The sequence below is a fragment of the Balaenoptera musculus genome, chromosome 1, assembly GCF_009873245.2.
Source record: "Balaenoptera musculus isolate JJ_BM4_2016_0621 chromosome 1, mBalMus1.pri.v3, whole genome shotgun sequence".
Classification (NCBI taxonomy): Eukaryota; Metazoa; Chordata; class Mammalia; order Artiodactyla; family Balaenopteridae; genus Balaenoptera; species Balaenoptera musculus.
The window spans coordinates 13,068,246-13,081,465 of record NC_045785.1 but is presented as its reverse complement, the minus strand read 5'-3'; the positions used below and the strand labels follow the sequence as shown (position 1 = coordinate 13,081,465).

The window sequence follows — 13,220 nt, the reverse complement described above, 5'->3', positions numbered from 1 at the left end:
ACCTAACCCCGGTGCATCCCTCCCTCTGCTGGGGCATCAGACGACTCTGCAGTGGCTGAGCTGGGCTGAGCTGGGCCGGGAGGAGGAATCAGGGTCACCTTCAGGGCAGGTCCCAGAATGGCTCAGGAGTGCGCCCTGTTTTCCTGTCCCCTTGGAACAAGGACTGCCTCTGTCCCTGAGACAAGGGAGGATGGGGGAGGGGAGGTCCCTCTCATTCTGCTGAAGGGCCAAGTGGGAGAGTCCTGAGCAGGGCAGCCAGGGACTCACCTCATGGCAGCACCGCCCCACCTGCCTTGAATCCACCTGCTAAGCTCCTGGGACCCTGCTCTTGGGAGTCTGACCCCCTTGAGGCCAAAGGGTCGATGTCTCCAAACCCGCTCACTGCTCCAAGCCTGGGTACCCTGGGACATCCCCATCCCCAAGGAGCTGTCCCTCATCGTGATGGGGGGTTCACTTCTGAGGTCAAATCCCTGCTTCCCTACCTACTGGTCCTGTGACCTCAAGTGAGTGACTTCACCTCCCTGAGCCTCAGCTTCCCTGCTGTAGAGCCAGGCTTGTGTTCCTGCATCCCAAGGTGGTGGTGGGGATTCAATGTCAAGGCTGTCCCAGGTATAGAGGGGACTGGAGATGCTGCTTGGGTAATTACCTCTCTTCACACTAATTGTCTGCGTGCATACTGTGTCAAGCTTTGCTGTTTTGTTTTGTTTTGTTGTTTTTTGTTTGTTTTTGGCCACACAGTGCGGCTTGAGGGATCTCGTTCCCCAGCCAGAGATTGAATCCAGGCCACTGCAGTGAAAACCCAGAATCCTAAGCACTAGGCCACCAGGGAACTCCCTGTGTCAAGGTTTTTAAGGCATTCCCAGCTGTGACTATAATTCACAGCCCTCGGTGAGATCACAGGAAAGCAATGATCAGCTCCTGCACCCAGATAGGGGTGACCCAGGCCCCCAGAGACTGAGGGGCTTGCCCAAGGTCCTGTAGTATTTAGAGGCAGAACACGACCAGAACCCATGTTTCTCAAGTCCCACCGCAGTGCAGCCCAGCCCAGAGGAGCCAAGTAGGAAAAGCTTGAAATCTGGGGTCAACCAAGCTGGACACTGGCCCTGGCTGCACCGTGAACTCAGCATGCAACTTTGGATGATGTGAGCTTTCAACTTTCTGCTGATGATTTCAGTGCCATTGGCCAGCTGTGTGACCCTGGGCAAGTGAGTTCACCTCTCTGAGCCTCAGCTTCCTCATCTGTGAAATGGGAGCTCTCAGAATGACTGAACAAACTATGGCATGCGGGCTGCCTGACTCAGAGCTTAGCAGGTGGTGAGTGTCCAACAAATGGAAAGGGAGCAATGGTGGCAGGACCAGTAGTCAATATCGCTGTCAATATCATTATTATTATCAGGAGGAGAGGACAGAACGGAATCACCCTGGGGGCCTCTTGCCCACGTGACTGTCCTAGGGAGGGAGCCCTGGAAGGAGACACCAGGGACTCTTTTCATCTTCTAGGTGGTACGGATGTGAATGGGGCCAGACCGGTCACCACCCTGAAGTTCCCAAAGTCCCACTAACTGAGGAGACCCAGCTGGAGGGCTGGTCGCATTAATCCCAGAAGAGCTCAGCCCTCAGGGGGATAGAAGAGAGAGGGTAGGCCCCAAAGAAGCCTCAGGAGACACTGATTCAGGGACCAAAAGCTGGGGAGGCAGCCTCACTCAGACACTTCTGCCCCAAACGTACCAGGATCCTCTGGAGGAAAAGCTACCCAGAGGAGGGGCCGGCCTCGTGCGGCACACACTCTGTTAGGAGCCAAGAGGGAGAGTCTGACTCTCTGCCATCTCTTAGCTGTGTGACCTCAAGTAGGTCACCTCACCTCTCTGAGCCTTGCCCCTCTCCCGGAAGGTCAGCCGGAGGGGCACACAATCATCTAAATTCCGCATTCCAACCTTGGCCTCACCATGCCCAGCGGGACTCCCCACCCCAGGAAGCCTCATCATCACCCAGCAGTGACCAAGTCACGGAGCTAAGGGCTCAGTGGGGCTCTAGAACCAGACTTGTCTGGCTTCAAATCTCAGCTCCCCTTGTTCAAGCTGTGAAATCTTGAGTAAGTTACTTAACCTCTCTGTGCCTGTTTCTTCAGCTATAAACACAAATGATAAGAATAAAACTTACCTCATAGGAGTGTTGGGAGGATTAAATGCGTTCGTACATGTAATATACTCCATTAGCAAAGCGCCTGGCACCAAGTAAGTGCCCAGCAAGCATTACACCGGCCTTCGCCGGACAGCGGTCACACAAACGAAAAGGCCACCTCCAAATGCAGTGAGTTCTCCATCACCGGAGATATTCAAGCTGGGGCTAAACAGCCACCTGTCGGAGACTCACGGCCAGGACTGCCTGGGTGACCTTTCAAATGCTTCCAACTGTGAGTCCATGAAATCACACCCGTGAAATTGCGTGCAATGCATTCCCCCCTCCTAACACAGCCAGGATAGGATGAGGCGCGAGAGGGCTACCAAGGTGGGCCAGGGGCACAAACAGAGGCGCAGGCGCTGAGGAGCCAGGAAGGAGCCCTGGGCGGGGAGGCGCAGCTGATTCTGGCTTCCAGCCCCCGTTCCGCCACCAATTCACAACGTGACCTTGAGTCACTCCCTCTCCTCCAAGCCTCAGTTTTCCCAGCAGTAAAATGATGCCTTTGAACTAGGTGTCCTCTGAGGCCTTATCCAGCTGCAACTATCAAACTTTGTGACCCTAAGAAGGGAGTTGGGGAAAGTTCCCACCGCACACACGCCCCAGCCAGGCTCCCTCGGCATTCCTCACCCCCATGTTGCCCTGACCTGCCCCACAAGGTAGCCACGAGGGTCAAGGTCATGTCCACTGAGGCTCCCAGCGGAGTTCTCTTCCCTGAGTCCAGCACAAGGCATTCCAAGCCCCACCACCACCTGGGAGGGAGCAGGGTGTCCCTGGGCCTGGAGCCCAAGGATGTCAACGGCAACAGAGACCCAGACACACCCAGTGACCTCCAAAGTGTCCTCCTCCAACTCAGCGAGGGACAGAGATGTTTAAAAACCAAAAGCCTGACCTGGATTCTGTGCAGTCCAATTCCAACCAAGGAAGAAGGCAGCGCGGGTGATGGGGGCGGGCCCCAGCAGCAGGGAAGCGTCCCGTCTGGTCGTCGCCGCAGCTGACAGGGCCAGCAGGAGCCCAGGGGTCATGTACACGGACTCCCCTCGTTGGGTGTGCGGTGGATCCAGGTGTGTGAGTCACTCACTTGCCAGACCTGCCAGGCGGGCGGGCAGGAGGACAGGAGGCGGCCCCTGGCAGCCCACAAGGAAGGGCTAGACTGAGTCAAGCCAGGCAGGGCAGGGCAAGGCTGGGCCGGGCTGGGAGGACCAGGAAGTTGCCAGGATGAGGAAGGGAGGAGGGGCATGAACAGAGCACAGGGGGGCCCTCTAAAAGGGGGTTCTGAGCAGAAGGGCTGAGCACTGACAGCTGCCTGTTGGCTCAGAAACGCGTGGAAGAGAACGTGACTTTGAAGTCGGAACGTTTCAGGTTTGAATCCCAGCCCTTTTCAGCGACAAGGCCTTGTCTCTCAAGCCCCAGTTTCCCACTGTTCAACTGGAGTAATTATAAGAGTCCCAGGATGACAGCGTTCTCATGAGAATTAAATGAAACTGTGTAAGGATAAAGCTGGAGTCCCGGCTGCCGGGGGGACAGACAATACGTTGATTCTCATCACAAGGATGCTTTTCCGGGAAGCAGGACGGCACACTCAGGGCTGACCCTGCCTGCATTCTCATTGTCAGTGTTAATCACCCCCCCAGATTTTCGTCAAACATCTGCTGAGCTGATTGAGAGCATGTGTATCTGGACATCAGGGAAAAAGTCATTTAACCACAAAGACTTACTCTGCCCTAACCATGTGCTCCTGAGAACCCAGGATGGGGTCTCAAAGGAGATCAGCCCCTGCCCTTAAAATGCTTACGGACAGCTTGCACTTCACACCAAACCTGACCTGGACCCTGCTCCACCTTCTGCTACAGGACACTGGCAGTCAAGCCTCAAGGTCTTAGATCAGGGCCAAATCTGGCCCTTCATCTGTTTTTGTAAATAAAGTTTTATTGAAACACAGGCACAGGCATTGGCTTATTGTCTATGGCTGCTTTGGGAGAGACAAAGACAAAATTGAGACAGAGACTGCAGGGTCTGCAAAGGCAGAATATTTGCTGTCTGGCCTTGAAGAGAAAGTTTACTGATCCCTGCTTAGATGATGAAGATGATGATAATAATGATGATCCTGGGTTTTTGCTCTTAAACGTTTTACCCACTCCATGAATAACTTCATACAAGCCTTGCAAAAGTGTCTCCCCCTTTTACAGAGAGGGAAACTAAGGCTTCTGAGAGATCACTAACTTGCCCAGGGTCACATGGGGAGTGCAGTAGATGGATATTTTGAATCATGGGCTGATGGAAGCAGAAGCCTCTGGTGAGCACACAGGCCTGGGGCACAAATGGCTCAGCAAACCCTAGTAGGATCGGAAGTCCTGCCCCACGGGAGAGAGTAAACAGGTCCGGTTCACTGGATTCCCACCTGGGAGGCTGCCAACCTCTGGACCAGAGTCAGACCACCTCCTGGCTCCACCAGGAGCCAGCTGTAAGGTGGGCATGGGAATAGTGCAGAATGAAAGCACCTGGAACAGCATTGGGCAGGCGGGAAGCCTTCTGTCATTTCTAGAGCATCCTTGTCATTATTATTGGGGCCTAAAGTTTGAGCAAAAAGAAGGCCATGGAGGAGTGGCCCCTCCATCCACAGAAGTGGCAGGAGGTGAGGGCTCTCCCTTCCAGAGGGCATGGCTAGGGTTGGGAGGGATGGTTCCTGGTTCCGGGGGTCTTGAGACGAGAGATGCTGTCTACCACCGCCTCCCTTGCCTCCATTCCAGCACCTTCCCTCAGCTCTGGCCGGGGAGAGGCTGCCACTGTCAGGAGGCTGCACTCTCGTTCCCGGAGCCCCACCCCAGAGGGCACTGCCTTCACCCACCCAGAAGGAGGGCCTGGGCCTTGCTTCCCAGAAGAAGCAGCACCAAAGGTCATGGAAGGAGGGCGGGAGGGGCCAGAGTCACTCTTAGTGCTTTTCTTTGGAAATCTGAACCACCACCCCACACTCCCATATCTTCTGAAAGGTATAAAGGCATATCTCCTGCTCTCTGGGGATCTCCTCTGGCCCCTGCTCTCCCCACCCACCCCCAAGGTCCAGTGGCAGAGGAGGGGCTAAATATTAGTTGAGAAAAAACCATGAGTTCAGAAAAAACTCAATACATCTACCTCCACTTCTTTTTCCCAAACTGTTGGTCCCTCCAAGAGGTTAGGGGAGGCTTGCTTTCCGCCATCCACACCATAACTGGTTTCCTGAGCAATGCTCTGCTAGGTGAGGCTGCAGGGCAGCATTCGGGAAGCACCTGTTTGCCAACAGTGGCTATGCTTACCCACAGCAACTTATTTAGTCGCTGATCCAGTGCCCCAAGGAGCCCCTCCCCACACCAAGCCTTAACTCCTAGTCTGCTCTGCCATCTGTGCAGGGCCTAAACAGCTGCATGCCAAGCTTTCCACTAACTGAGGAAAACTGTGATGTAAAAACAGAATCTAAGTGCTCTCTACATGCCAGACCCTCTGCCCCCTCCCCACCATAGGGAGGGGCTGGGTCCTTTCCATCCTTGAATCCTCACCAACGTCCCTCCTCCCCCAGCACCCAGCACCAAAAGATGCTCAAAAAGTCTTGCAGAGTGAATGAATCTTCCAAGCAGCTCTAGACGAGTGTTTCTCACCTTTGGCACTGCTAATGTGTTGGACCAGCTAACTCTTTGTTGTGGGAACTATCCTGTGCTCTGTAGGATATTTAGCAGCTCCATGGGTCTCTAACCCCTGGATGCCGGTGGTACCCACCCCTCCTGGTTGTGTCAACCAAAAATGTCTACAGACATTGCCAGATGCCCTCAGGGGGACCAATTGCCCCCAGTTGAGAACCCCTGCTCTGTAGTCATCAGTTTCATGTACACCTGCACCAACATCTAAAGAAAAGAGACAGGTGTTATTACCCATTTTATCACTAAGAAAACTGAGGTTTCATAATATCCAGAGATGTGTCTCACGTCAGTTAGTTAGTGGCTCATAGTCACAAAACAGAAGTTGGAAAAGGTACAAGTCACTCTACTGAGGGGCCTGAAGGATGAGTGAGGATGCTGGGGCAGAGGCAGGGCTAGTCCAGGGACCACCAGCCCCAGAGGTTTTGAAAGAGCAACTGGATGACACTCCTTCCTCCCATACCTGCAGCCAACTGGCCTCCAAAGCAAGCAGGTCCCCAGGCCAGGTCAAGGTGTCAGCCTAACCAGGGCCCAGGATGACTTATAGAAGCCCTTAAAAACAATAAGCCAGGTGACACAAAACATGCATATATGCAGAAATTAACAGCATTTTTCTGAGTCTTCTGATTTTAAAATTCCAGATAGGTTCATGAAAGTGGAAATATTTCCATCTGGGGGTGTCCTGGCTTAGTTTCTTTCTTTTTTAATATTTAATTATTTATCTATTTATTTGGTTGCTCTGGGTCTTAGTTGCGGCAGGTGGGCTCCTTAGTTGCGGCTCGAGGGCTCCTTAGTTGTGGCATGCAAACTCTTAGTTGCGGCATGCATGTAGGATCTAGTTCCCCAGCCAGGGATCAAACCCTGGCCCCCTGCAGTGGGAGCACGAAGTCCTAACCACTGCGCCACCAGGGAAGTCCCTTAGTTTTTTATTGAGGAGGAGGTTGCCAGGTCGCAAACAACTGCCATGTCCTTTCTGAGAACCGTTCCCTACTCCCAAGGATAGATTCCATATTGGTACCATGTAAACCCATGCCATGGCATATACATGTGACAGTCACAGTCTCTGCCTCAGCAGTTTAGAACTGGGTTTCTGCTGGAGGCTGGAACTGGGCACTTTCAACTCAAAAGCTGCGGGGTGGCCATCTCTGCCACATGCCCAGAGACACTGAGAAATCTGGTCCCAGATGCAAGGAGAGAAGCAGAGATGAGATCATGCTATTGGCATTACTCACAACAACCAAAAAGCAGAAACCACCCAAATGTCCATAGACGGATGAATGGATAAACAAAATGTGATCCATGCATATAATGGCGTATTATTCAGCCTTAAAAAGGAATGAAATTCTGCCACATGCTACAACATAGATGAACTTCAAATACATTGTGCTAAGTGAAATAAGCCAGACACAAAAGCTCATGTTATATGATGCCATTTATATGAAGTACCTGGAATAGGCAAATTCGTAGAGACATAGGTAGAATGGTGGTTACCAGGGGATGGGGGCAGGAGCATGGAGAGTTGTTCTTCAATGGGTGCGGAGTTTCTGTTTGGGATGATAAAAAAATTCTGTAGATGGATGGTGGTGATGGCTGCACAGCGTTGTGAATGCACTTAAGGCCACCAAACTGTACACTTAAAAATGGTTAGAATAATAGGTTTTATGTTATGTATATTTCACCACAATTTCAAAAAAGAGAGAGACAGTGGGAATAGAGACAGGCAGTGCTGCCTGCGTTCCCAGCCCCCGTCCAGCTCCTGGTATCAGCCCCCATGAGGCCAGGCCAGCTCTCTGGATTTCTGAGACACCCCTGAATTCTCAGAATATATGTTCCTTTTTTTGCTTGAGCCCATTCACTCAGGGCTCTGTATTTTCAAATGAAAGGATCTCAGTCGAATATCAGGGGACAGTTAATTCTGGGAGGGCATCACCCTCTGTCCAAGGTCAGCCCCGAAAAAGGTCTGGTGCCTCCATACCCCAAGCTTCTCTTTCTGACCCATAATAGAACCACCCTCCACACATTTATTTTAAAACTGCTTAAATTAGAACCACAGCCCTCCATAGCAGAAAACCTTTCTCCACCCTCCACCCTCCCCCGCCCCCTGCATTTTAATTCTAGCTTTCCCTTGTCAGCATTTCCCAGTTCAAACCTCCACCCAAAGTCAGCAGTCTTGGATCCAGAAGATTCCTTGCTAATTCCAAACACCAGACCCACCCTCAGAGGATGAATGGGCCTCCGCTGAGAACATTCAAAGTGGTGCCACAGGTTCTGGGACATTTCCAAGAGCCAAGTTCCCCAAAGAGCCTCCTGACAGGCGACCACTTTGAAGAGACGACAGTCTCTTACAGAGATAAGCACGCATGTAGTTAGAACAAAATCAGAGAAAGAACATTTGTGGGTCACGCTCTGTTCTGCAGACTCTTCACATCAGTTGGGGAGATGCCAACACCCCAAACTCCTGGAAGAATAGGATTCAACTTTATGCTCATCGACTAAGACTATATAATCATCTAGGAGCTGGATGAAACACTTTATATAAATCATCTTATTTAATCTCCCAAACAGCTTGAAAGGCAGGTCTTACTATGCTCATTGAAAGATGAGAAACTGGGGCTCAGAGAAGTGAAGTAACTTGCCAAAGGTCACACAGTAGAATGTGGAAGAGCTGGGGACTTTCCTGGCGGTCCAGTGGTTAAGAATCCACGCTTCCACTGCAGGGGGCACAAGTTCGATCCCTGGTTGAGGAACTAAGATCCTGCATGCCACATGGCGTAGCCAAAAAAAAAAAAAAAAAAGAAGAAGTGGGAGAGCTGGAATTTCAATCCAGTTTTATGTTAATTTCCAGGGTCCAGGCTCTCAACCACAGGGAGGACAGGATTGGGGCTACGGAAGGCAGGGGGTAGTGGAAGAACGGAGTCCAGATTCTGAGCCTGGGTTCCTCCATATTGGCTCCCAACCTCCAAAGCCACCTGCCCACAGTCTTGAAAGTGTGAAAGGTCAAAGCCATAACACACACTAGCCATCAGGTGTTACGTGAATGCAGAGTCGGGGCTCCCGTCCCCACCCCATCATCTTCATCCAGCTTTTGCAAATAAGGTTGAGGTCAGGGACTCTTTTCCAGGTGGAAGGGACCATGCATCTTGGAGACAGACACTATTTGCTCCCATTTGTTAAGAGACAAGCCTCTGGACTGGGCCTGGACTTTAGCAACCCCCAGCTCCAGGTCTCACTGCCCTCCCATCCCCTCTCCCAGTTCATCCTCAAGGGAGGGGACATGCCCCAGTAGTCAATTCTCTCCTGTTGCTCTCTCCCAGCCCTCCAGCCATGCAGCTTTAAAGATCCCTGCCCATGGGCTTCCTTGGTGGCTCAGTGGTTAAGAATCCGCCTGCCAATGCAGGCGACACAGGTTCGAGCCCTGGTCCGGGAAGATCCCACATGCCGTGGAGCAACTAAGCCCGTGTGCCACAACTACTGAGCCTACATGCCTAGAGCCTGTGCTCCGCAACAAGAGAAGCCACCGCAATGAGAAGCCCGCGCACCGCAATGGAGAGTAGCCCCTGCTCACCGCAACTAGTGAAAGCCCACGCGCAGCAACAAAGACCCAGTGCAGCCAAAAATAAATAAAATAAATGAATTAAAAAAAAAAAAAAAATCCCTTCCCAGGCTTAGCAAGACAAACAGTGTAGCATGAACCCCAGCCAGCCCTGCACAGTCGAGGTCTATGATTACAGCAGGGACAGATCAAACAAACCCAAGTTTGAATCTAGCTTCCTTAGCAAGCCCTGTGACCTTGGGCAAATCACTTGACCCCTAAACTTCTGTTTACAGATGCTCATCTGTAAAATGGGGATAATGACACTCAACTATGAGAGCTGTTGTAAAAAGTGAATCAGCTCATTTATATAGAGCACTCATTTACATATGTAGCCTTAGCAGGTCACTGATATCTATGGAGATTGTCATGGTTATTACCATTTTTATTACAGTATCCCAGGAAAACCTTCCATGGGCTAGGCTGAAACTTACCTTTGGATTATTTAAGCTTTAATAAGCAAATAAGTTTGTTTCCTCCAAGGCATTTATGCAATTTGTAATTATGTAATATATCTGTGTGTTTGCTTGGATTTTATCTATGCTCTCAACTCTGTTAGAAACTCCATGAACATAGGATCCCACCTGTCTGATTCACCAGTATCCTCAGCAGCTAATCTGGTGCCTGGCGCATCCTAAGGGGTTAAGTAACATTGAATGAATGAATAAATAAATGTAAGAAATTGAAGAAAGTGACCTAGAGGTTATCATACTAAGTGAAGTAAGCCATATGAAATATCATATGATATCACTTATATGTGGAATCTAAAAAAAAAAAAAAAGATACAAATGAACTTCTTTACAAAACAGAAATAGACCCACAGACATAGAAAACAAACTTATGATTACCAAAGGGGAAAGGGGGGAGGGATAAATTAGGAGTTTAGGATTAACATATAACACTACTGTATATAAAGTAGTTAAACAACAAGGACCTACTGTATAGCACAGGGAACTATACTCAATATTTTCTAATAACCTATAAAGGAAAAAATCTGAAAAGAATATATAATATATATTTTTATATATATGTTTTATATATATATATAAAACTGTGCTGTAAACCTGAAACTAACACAACATTGTAAATCAACCATATGTCAATAAAAAAAAAATTTTAAGAAAGCAAAAGCAAATAATATGGAAGCCCCATTTACGTTAATGGTGGCCAGGATAACGGCAAATGATTCTTACCTGTCAGTTAAACAGACCCAGTGGAAATCTCAAGTCAATTCATTAAAAATGCATAGAAGAGATTAAACTTCTCCCCTTGAAGTTCAGGCTTTCAGCTGCCCCGCCTACACTGACTGTCCTGAGCTGAGAGGAAGGAGGAAGGAGGGTCTAGATGGGACACAGGTGGGGAAAGCTTACCTTAAGACAGTGCTCCAAGGGGCAGAACTTGACAACTGGTATTTGCTAAACGCCTGCTCCATCCCCATCACTGTGCCACCAAGATTCATGCCCCTAAATTTATTATAGGTTTATTAGCGTTATTTTCCATTTTGCAGATGAGAAGGATTTGAGAGTCTTGCCTGTGATCACACAGAGAGAAAGAGGCAGAGTTGGGATTTGAAGCTTCTATTTTGTTCAGTTTGGGCCAATTTGAGCAAATGTCCCATCAGAGGTCCATCCCAGGTTGGGGTCTCGATAGTGACATCCAGGTGGTGGCATTACTCAGTGTTAGGAGTCTGGTGGCACTGCCATTTGGAGCAATCTCTTCAACTGCCTGGGCCTGGAAAGGAGGATCCAGCTCCTCTCTACTGCAAGAGACAGGCAGGGTAGGAGGCCCCAGCCCGGGGAAACTGAGGCAGGTGCCCAGGTACAGAGGACAGGTAAGGCAAGGGGGCCATGGAAGGTCTGAGCTGGCCGGACATCAGCCAGGGTGGCCACGATGCACCCCTGAGGGGTGCCATCACATACAGCCCATCTGGTGCCCCCAGAGTCATGCAACGCTCAGCCCACAAGCCTGAAGGTGGCAGCTGTGACATCAGGTTGCCTGGCTGCACCAAAAGCAAGGCTCCCCCGGGTCCTGGAAAGTTTAAAGGCTGATTCACTGAAAAGTAGTTCCTTCCAGTGGCCCACCCCCAAGGCCTCCCTCTCCCCGTGCCCCTGCCCTCTCTGAAGCCGGTGGGTCCCAATGGCTGCAGCAGGCTGTGCTTTCAAGAGCTGATGCTGCTTCTTCAGAGACGTCCAAACAGGCCTCAGGATCATAGATCAAACCTGGGAGGAAGGAACGTTGAAAAGAGATAAGTGATCTCTATCGCCAACAAAGTTCCTCGGTTGGGGCCCCACTCTCCAGACAAATGTCAGCCACCAGTGAAGAGAAGTCGAGCCCCTTGGGGCCGCACCGGCCATGCCTGGAGACGTGCAGAGGCTGGGAGAGATGAAGGGCGAGGAAGACCCAGCCTCTGCAGGGCGGGCAGTGGGGGAAGGAAAGAAAGGGGAACAGGCAGGAGTTTTCAGGGTCCCAGTGACTCAGAGCTCCAGTGTGTCAGAGCAGTGAAGGCAGGGAGGACTTCCTCACCCCACATCAATGGTGCTGCCCTCTGCACACAGAGGGTGAGGTACTTGGCGCACAGTAGGTGCTCATTCCTGGGAGGGGTTGCTGTTATTGCTTGTACGAGAAGCCCCAGACCTCCCTGGACCTCAGTGCCTCCTGTGGACCCTGGGCCTGATGCCCACCTACAATCCAACATGGCGCCCATACAGCATGAGAGGGGGCCTCGGGCAGAAGCCTGGGAAAGCAGGTCATTTTGTAAAGACAAGAGGTATTTTCAGAAACCTCATTCAGTGCCCTTTTAGAGCCACTGGAGGGCAGCCCCTGGAGGCCTGCTCCTGGAACTCTGCGTCCAGTAGCTGTGAAGGCCGGCACTCAAACATCCACACTCTCCCCAAGCCCCCAGGAGACCCGAGGGGACCAGTGACTCAGGAACCCGCCTCCATGGGTTCTTCTTACAGCAAAGCAAGAAGGCAAGAAGCTGTCAGTGACCACCGACTAAGGTGCCATGTGTGTCCATAAGTCCACCTCCCAGCGACTCTCTGAGGCAGGCATTGGTGGCATCCCCATTTTCCAGATGAGAAGGCCCAGAGTAGGGAAGTGCCTTGCCCAGAGTCAAGAGGACACGATCTGTCTTCAAGGAGCTTGCAGTCAGTCTTGGCAGGTGAGGCTTTCGCCTGAGAAGAAATTCAGGTGCTCCATGGAGTTCTAGAAACTGGAGGATGATGTAGCCCAGCCCCCTCAGTCCGGCATCTGGGAAATCCAAAGTCCAGACCAGAGATGTGATTTGTCCAAGCTCACGATCTGCCCGGCTGCAAAGCCAGTGCCGGACCCCCTGCCTAGGGTGCTGCCCCAGGGGGTTCTGTGGGGCTGGCACAGCTGGTGAGAAGCAAGAAGAGCCATCAACAGCCTGTTGTGGAGTTTGTGGGCAGGGGGCCAACACAGTGTGGACACAGCTGGAGTCCCCTTGAGGGCCCCTTTCTGGGCAGTGGAGGGCGATTATGTCCAGAGAGGCTACCAGAGTGTCCTCTCTTGCCACCTCCTAACCTATGGACACCAAGGGATATCAGGCGCCCCCTGCTGGCCATAGGAGCATGTCCTCCAGGATGGGGATACCCAAGATGCAAGAGTTTTCACCAAGAGGCAGTGATGGGATGCTGGAGGTCAATGCTAACCTGAGTCTCTGCACTATCCCATTAGGGTTCCACACTCTCTGTCCCAGCTTTCCATGGCCCTGGGGGATGGCCAGGTATTGATGCCCTCCACCTGGAGTTTTTAAACACGTC

General features: G+C 51.2%; 1 protein-coding gene across 1 annotated transcript in view; it reads right to left on the bottom strand.

Annotated features, from left to right (window-relative positions):
* The window catches only part of ARHGEF10L (Rho guanine nucleotide exchange factor 10 like), a 158,906-nt gene extending 155,713 nt beyond the window's left edge, over positions 1-3,193 (bottom strand). The window contains exon 1 of the mRNA XM_036853931.1: positions 3,071-3,193. The gene's annotated coding sequence lies outside the window, so the exon portion shown is untranslated. The remainder of the gene's footprint in view (positions 1-3,070) is intronic.
* Positions 3,194-13,220: the final 10,027 nt, after the last annotated feature.